This window comes from Triticum aestivum, chromosome 7A (genome assembly GCF_018294505.1).
Source record: "Triticum aestivum cultivar Chinese Spring chromosome 7A, IWGSC CS RefSeq v2.1, whole genome shotgun sequence".
Classification (NCBI taxonomy): Eukaryota; Viridiplantae; Streptophyta; class Magnoliopsida; order Poales; family Poaceae; genus Triticum; species Triticum aestivum.
In genome coordinates, this window is record NC_057812.1 from 12,464,391 (window position 1) to 12,472,674 (window position 8,284).

Below are 8,284 nucleotides of genomic sequence, written 5' to 3' on the forward strand. Positions count from 1 at the left end.
GGCGTGGCGAGGCGAGCGAGGAGGAGGAGCGCGCGTGTAGGTCTCCTCTTCTCATGCTCATACAAGTGGTAGAAGAGCTCACCTTATAAAGAGGTGCAACTCTCTCTCAACTTCCGGGGTGGGACTAAACTTTAGTCTCACCCACTCCACTCACATGTGTGCATGAATGGGCCAAGAGAATTTCAGAATTTTAGTTGGGCTTTGGGCCAAAGGCCTACTAGCAAAATTCCAACAATCCCCCACAAAGTCTCATTGGCACATCTCATCATTTAGTTCCAAAACATTGTTTATATATCGGTGCTTAGTGGAGACTGTGAAGTTGAACTTCCACTTAAAGATTTATGCTACACTAGATCACAACTTGAATAGTGGACTATGCCTTGAACTACAAGTTTTCTGCGAAACTAGTTTCACACAAATTCTTGACCGATAGTGGGCTGCCGTAAGGCTTCCCCGCGGGTGGAGCGTATACGCCGTACTCCAGGGCATTTTCATGAATTTATTAGAGAACACCCAATTCTCACAGACTGCGACGTTAACAGTCAAATTCATATAGGTGTGTTCCTCAGAAGATGTTCTGCAGGACAACATCTCTGCTTACCCGAATAAGCCACTTGGAACACATTAAGATAAGTATCAACCTGCCATGCAGATCAGGAGAGTATTGCATCTTCACGGAGTGGGATAGTTAATATAGGGATACTCTCCTCCCAGCTGACCAACAGCTTGTCTCCCACTTCTACTTCACGGGATCTCCGATCACATAGAGTGGGTTACCACTATGGACAACTCATGCGGTGGGTCTCAAACCCATCTCCATCGATGCATTATCTATCACATTATGTGATAGACCCTTTGTGAAGGGATCTGTCATGTTTTTCGATGTTTGGATATAATCCAACGTAATAACTCCGGAGTTCCTCAATTTTCTGACAGATTTTTGTCTCCTCTTCACATGTCTTGAGGACTTCATATTGTCCTTCGAACTGTTTATCTTGACAATCACAGTTTGATTATCATAGTTCATCAGGATAGGGGGTATTGGTTTTTCAACCATAGGTAAGTCCATCAAGAGTTCACGAAGCCACTCTGCTTCAACAGTGGTAGTGTCTAATGCTGTGAGTTCTGCTTCCATAGTTGACCTCGTTAAGATGGTCTGCTTGCAAGACTTCCAGGAAACAGCGCCACCACCAAGTGTAAAAACATAACCACTCGTGGGCTTTATCTCATAGCATTAGATATCCAGTTTGAGTCACTATAACCCTCCAGTACCCTTGGATACCCGGTGTAGTGAATCCCATAACTCGCGGTGCCTTTCAAATAGCGAATAACTCTCTCAAGAGCATGCCAATGATCATCTCCCGGTTTTGACACAAACCGACTCAGCTTGCTCACAGCAAATACATAAGCGAGCCAATAATCTAAGAATACCTCAGTTGATCTCTAGCAATCCGTGATTCTTTCGAAGCAACACACTAGCATCATACGGAGTTGGAGAAGGTGTGCAGTCCCTATACCCAAAACGACTCAAGACCTTTTTCACATAGTGAGACTGAAGTAGTGTGATCCCACCATTCTCATCTCTCAACAGCTTGATGTTTAAGATAACATCAGCTACTCCTAGATCCTTCATCTCAAAACAGTGAGATAAGAAATCCTTAACCTCCTTGATTAAATCAAGTTTGGTTCCAAAGATCAATATGTCGTCGACATGCAGACAAAGAATAACTCCTTCACCCCCACCATAGCGATAGTACACGCACTTGTCACCATCGTTTACTACAAAGCCGGCAGCAGTTAATGTCCTTTAGAACTTCTCATGCCACTCCTTAGGAGCTTGTTTAAGGCCATATAAAGACTTTAATAACTTGCACACCTTTCCTTCCTGACCAAGTACTACAAAACCATCTGGCTGATCCATGTAAATTTTCTCCTTCAACTCTCCATTGAGGAAAGCCGTCTTGACGTCCATTTGATGAACGAGAAGACCATATGAGGCAGCCAGTGATAGTAGCACCTGAGTTGTGGTCAGTCTAGCCACGGGTGAGTAAGTATCAAAGAAGTATTCACCTTCTTTCTGGGTATAACCCTTAGCCACAAGCCGTGCCTTGTTCTTTTCAATCGTACCATCAGGTCTAAGATTCTTCTTGAACACCCACTTACATCCTAAAGGTTTGCACCCATAAGGACGGCCAGTGATCTCCCAGGTTCCGTTAGCTAAGATGGAATCCATCTCGCTACGTACAGCTTCCTTCCAGTAGTCAGCATCAGGAGATGCATAGGCTTCTGAAATAGTCCTGGGTGTGTCATCCACGAGGTACACAATGAAATCATCACCAAAGGACTTTGCAGTCCTCTGTCTCTTACTCCTCACAGGAGTTCCATTGTCACCCTCAACAGGATTCTCAACGTGTTCCATTGCAATGGTGGGTTCAGGAATTACAGTGAATTCCTCACTAGATGGAGTAGGTATCTCCTGATTTGATGAACTCGACATATCCTTCATAGGAAATATGTCCTCAAAGAAAGTTGCATCATTCGACTCCATAATCGTACCAACATGCATGTTGGATACCTCAAATTTTATTATCAAAAATCTATAGCCGATGCTATGAAAAGCATAGCCCAGAAGAACACAATCCATGGTTTTTGGTCCAAGCTTGCGCTTCTTGGGAATTGGTATATTGACTTTCTCCAAACAACCCCAAGTACGTAGGAAAGAGAGTTTCAACCTTTTTTCCCATTCCTCAAATGGAGTCATGGTCTTATGCTTTGTGGGAACTCGGTTTACGACATGACACGCAGTCATTAGCGCCTCCCCCCACCATTCCTTGGATAGACCCGAAGTGTCTAACATGGTGTTAACCATATCAGTTAGAGTTCGGTTCTTTCTTTCGGCTACCCCATTTGACTGGGGTGAGTAGGGAGGCGTCCTCTCATGGATTATACCATGTTCCGCACAAAACAGATCAAATTCGTTGGAAAAATACTCTCCACCACGATCATACCTAAGCCGTTTAATTTTTCGATCAAGTTGGTTCTCTGCCTCAGCTTTATAGTTTTTGAGGAAAGTAAAAGCCTCATATTTTGATTTCAGAAGATACACATAACAATTGTTGAGGAACGTAGCAATAATTCAAAATTTTCCTACGTGTCACCAAGATCAATCTATGGAGTCATCTCACAACGAGGGAGGAGTGGATCTACATACCCTTGTAGATCGCGCGCGGAAGCGTTCAAGAGAACGGGGTTGATGGAGTCGTACTCGTCGTGATCCAAATCACCGATGATCCTAGCGCCGAACGGACGGCACCTCCGCGTTCAACACACGTACGGAGCAGCGACCTCTCCTCCTTCTTGATCCAGCAAGGGGGGGAGGAGAGGTTGATGGAGATCCAGCAGCACGACGGCGTGGTGGTGAAAGTAGCGGGATTCCAACAGGGCTTTGCCAAGCGCTGCGGGAGGAGGGAGATGTGTCATGGGAGGGAGAGGGAGGCGCCAGGGCTTAGATGAGGCTGCCCTCCCTTCCCCCCACTATATATAGGGCCAAGAGAGGGGGGGCGCAGCCTTGGCCCTTCCTCCAAGGAAGGGTGCGGCCAGGGAGGAGTCCTTCCTCCCCAAGGCACCTAGGAGGTGCCTTCCCCTTTTAGGACTCTTCCTTTCCCTTATCTCTTGGCGCATGGGCCTCTTGGGGCTGGTGCCCTTGGCACATATAGGCCAAGGCGCACACCCCTACAGCCCATGTGGCCCCCCGGGGCAGGTGGACCCCCTTGGTGGACCCCCGGACCCCTTTCGGCACTCCCGGTACAATACCGATAATGCGCGAAACTTTTCCGGCGACCAAAACAAGACTTCCCATATATAAATCTTTACCTCCGGACCATTCCGGAACTCCTCGTGACGTCCGGGATCTCATCCGGGACTCCGAACAACTTTCGGGTTACCACATACTAATATCTCTATAACCCTAGCGTCACCGAACCTTAAGTGTGTAGACCCTACGGGTTCGGGAGACACGTAGACATGACCGGGACGACTCTCCGGCCAATAACCAACAGCGGGATCTGGATACCCATGTTGGTTCCCACATGTTCCACGATGATCTCATCGGATGAACCACGATGTCAAGGACTTAATCAATCCCGTATACAATTCCCTTTGTCCATCGGTACGATACTTGCCCGAGATTCGATCGCCGGTATCCCGATACCTTGTTCAATCTCGTTACCGGCAAGTCTCTTTACTCGTTCCGTAACACATCATCCCGTGATCAACTCCTTGATCACATTGTGCACATTATGATGATGTCCTACCGAGTGGGCCCAGAGATACCTCTCCATTTACACGGAGTGACAAATCCCAGTCTGGATTCGTGCCAACCCAACAGACACTTTCGGAGATACCTGTAATGTACCTTTATAGCCACCTAGTTACGTTGTGACGTTTGGCACACCCAAATCACTCCTACGGTATCCGGGAGTTGCACAATCTCATGGTCTAAGGAAATGATACTTGACATTAAAAAGCTTTAGCATACGAACTACATGATCTTGTGCTAGGCTTAGGATTGGGTCTTGTCCATCACATCATTCTCCTAATGATGTGATCCCGTTATCAACGACATCCAATGTCCATGGTCAGGAAACCGTAACCATCTATTGATCAACGAGCTAGTCAACTAGAGGCTTACTAGGGACATGGTGTTGTCTATGTATCCACACATGTATCTGAGTTTCCTACCAATACAATTCTAGCATGGATAATAAACAATTATCATGAACAAGGAAATATTATAATAACTAATTTATTATTGCCTCTAGGTCATATTTCCAACAACAATATCTAGTGGAGTCATCAATCAACGTCATGAAGTATCTTTTTCCACCTTTTATCAACACGACATTCATCTCACAAAGATCAGAACGTATAAGCTCTAGTGGTGCCAAGTCTCTTGCCTCTGTAGTCTTATGGGACTTGCGAGGTTGCTTACCTTGCACACATACTTGGCACTTAGAGCCTTTGACAGTAGAGATTTTCGGAATTAAATTCATATTGGCTAGCCGCGTCATGCAACCAAAGTTAATGTGACAAAGTCGTGAATGCCAAATATCCGACTCATTGTTGTGGCAAACATTATTAATAACTTTAGTGCAAATATCTGACAAAGACAGGCGGAACAAGCCTCCGCTCTCATAGCCTTTTCCAACAAATTGTCCATACTTAGAAATTACAACTTTATTGGATTCGAAAACCAACTTAAAACCATCTCGACATCAATGGGAACCGCTAACGAGATTTTTATTGATGGACGGCACATGATGAACGTTCTTCAGACGCACGGTCTTCCCCGAAGTAAACTTCAGATCGACCGTACCAACACCTCAAACGATGGCATGTGACCCGTTCCCCATCAGCACGGGAGAAGTCCCAGTGGCCTGGTAAGAAGAAAACATGGAGGCGTCAGCACAAACATGTACATTGGCACCGGTGTCAATTAACCAATCAAGGGATTGAAATACTGAAAGGATGGTAGGAAAAATATTGTACCCTGATTCCTTCATATCAGTATCACCGATGACAACATTAGCGGACTTGCCGCTCTTGTCATGTTCGCGCTCCTCAAAACGGTTAGGACACTTCGGAGCCCAGTGATTAGGATCACCGCAAACATGGCAAAGTCCCTTCCCCTTCTTATGAGAATTCTTCTTGAAGTTGGTAGAATGTGATAGCTTGTTCTTTGTATCAAACTTACCTTTGCCCTGAGTTTTGTTCTTGTTGTTTTTGAACTTGTTGGGCTGGAAGTTCTTCTTCTGTACCATGTGGGCACTAGAACCTCCCTCAGCAACTCGAGCATGTGTGTCCTTTGCTCTCGCCTTCTCTTCAACATCAAGAGTACCAATGAGATCCGCAACGGAAAACTCCTGTCTCTTGTGTTTCAGGGAAGTAGCAAAATTGTTCCATGAAGGTGGAAGCTTGGCAATGATGCCTCCGGCAACACACACTTGAAGTAATCAAGTTCTTTTGCGAGCGACTGTATCTCATTAGCCTGCTGTACAACAGGGCGCTCATCAGTCATTTTGTAGTCATAGAATTGCTCCATGACGTACAACTCGCCGCCGGCGTCCGAGGCACCAAACTTGGCCTCGAGCGTAGCCCACATGTCCTTGCTGTTGTCAAATGACATATACAAATCGATCTTCTCAAAAGCTTCCAGCTGTGCTGGATTAAGATCGCCCTCAGGCTTGCCCTTGGTGGCGTCATAGCAGCCCATAGTCTGAAACCAGTAGACTGCTATCGTGCACCACCTCTTATATTGCGCCCCTTTAAAGGCAGGCAGCTTCAAATGCGCAGCAAAATACGAGATTTAATCCGAATAAATAGGAAATAGATCATGACATCCATAGCAGAGATTAAACTAACCCCGGGTAGGTCATGGGACAACGTGCATAGCTCTGTCCTCGGCTCAATCCCGCAACCCGCGGTGCGGCGCGGCGCGGCACGCGTGTAGGTCTCCTCTTCTCATGCTCATACAAGTGGTAGAATAGCTCACCTTATAAAGGGGTGCAACTCTCTCTCAACTTCCGGGGTGGGACTAAACTTTAGTCTCACTCACTCCACTCACATGTGTGCATGAATGGGCCAAGAGAATTTCAGAATTTTAGTTGGGCTTTGGGCCAAAGGCCTACTAGCAAAATTCCAACAATATGTAGATCCACATTTTGGGTGTGCTAGTATTAATACGTGTGGCATGAGTGTGTTCTTGTTTTATGTATTTCTAGAGTGAATCTCACGTTATTTCCCCATATCATAAAATGGATTTGGGACATTAAAGGAAGATTATGCGCATTTTGCACTTGATAATCTATCTATCTTCTACGTTTATCTATCTATCTATATCTATCTCTATCTTCATCCCTATCTCTATCTCTATCTCTATATCTATACCTATCTATATGTATACTATATATGTATATTTACATCTACACCTATCTATCTATCTATCTATCTATCTATCTTTATATCTATATCTCTATCTATCTATACCTATACTTCTACTCCCTCCGTCCCAAAATAAGTATCTCAAGCTTAGTACAAGTTCGTACTAAAGTTAATACAAAGTTGAGACACTTATTTTGAGACGGAGGAAGTACTAATTAGGCACTCCCTAGAAATTACCATGTTAATCGGTAAAATTCAAGATAATTGGAAACCCACGCCCCTTCGTAAATACATGTAATTGCTTACACCCATTTAGGATATGCTTGCATGATGGATATATACGATACACATGCATCATTATTAACCCGGAACACCTTTAAGTTTACATTAAAAATGGCATCCAGGAGACACTATATTAAATAATACTGCCCATGATTAAATAGGAGGAAATCCAATTCTCCATCGAGGTATATGTGCAAAGAGTTAAACATTGATCATTTGGATATTCATGGGGCATATTGCATTTGGAAACCCCTACTCAGTGCACTATATAGTATATATAAGCCATAATCATAGCTATGTACTCCACCTCAACCCATCCATCTCTGCACTGCAGTTCCATTTGATCCATTCATCGTCTCCCTCAGTTACAATATATTTTTGTAGCAAGCCTGGCAGCAATGGAAATGGTGCAAACCACCTCCTTAGCATTCACTGGAATTGTCATCATTCTCCTTTCCATGGCCATCACCGTTCAAGCTTCCGACACCAAGCCCATGTCGTCAGGCATCACGTTGGAAGCATGCAAGAATGTCTCGAGTGACTTCTTCAAGGTGCGCTCCACATATGACTTTTGTGTATCAACGCTCCAGTCAGACAAACGAAGCATCAACGTGAAGGACTGCCGCATCCTAGCTCTCGTGGCCGTCGACACCATGAAGCCCCAAGCCACGGCCGTGATGGCCAAGGTTGAGAACTTGATCCATGGTGCCACCAAGCGCAAGATCACGACTCGCGCCCTTGGGTTCTGCCGAGTGGACTACGGTGGCATGGTGAGCACCCCCGAAATCTGCCATGATATCATCCAGAACTTTGAGGTTCGTAAAGGCAATGAAGGTCCGACGCCCTACGACCTGCCTGATTGCATTGCGAAAACAACCAAAGCCATCAACGATTGCTCTAACAAAACAGAGTTTACGTCGGTTTCAGAAGGGCTAACAAAGGAATATGAGGAGTTATCTATGATGATCAGCCTCAGCAGCTCTTTGCCACATCTCTACATCACATCACCCTGATTTTTCTGGAAAAATATGATTTTATAGCGTCGGTTTTAGGGTCTGCGGGG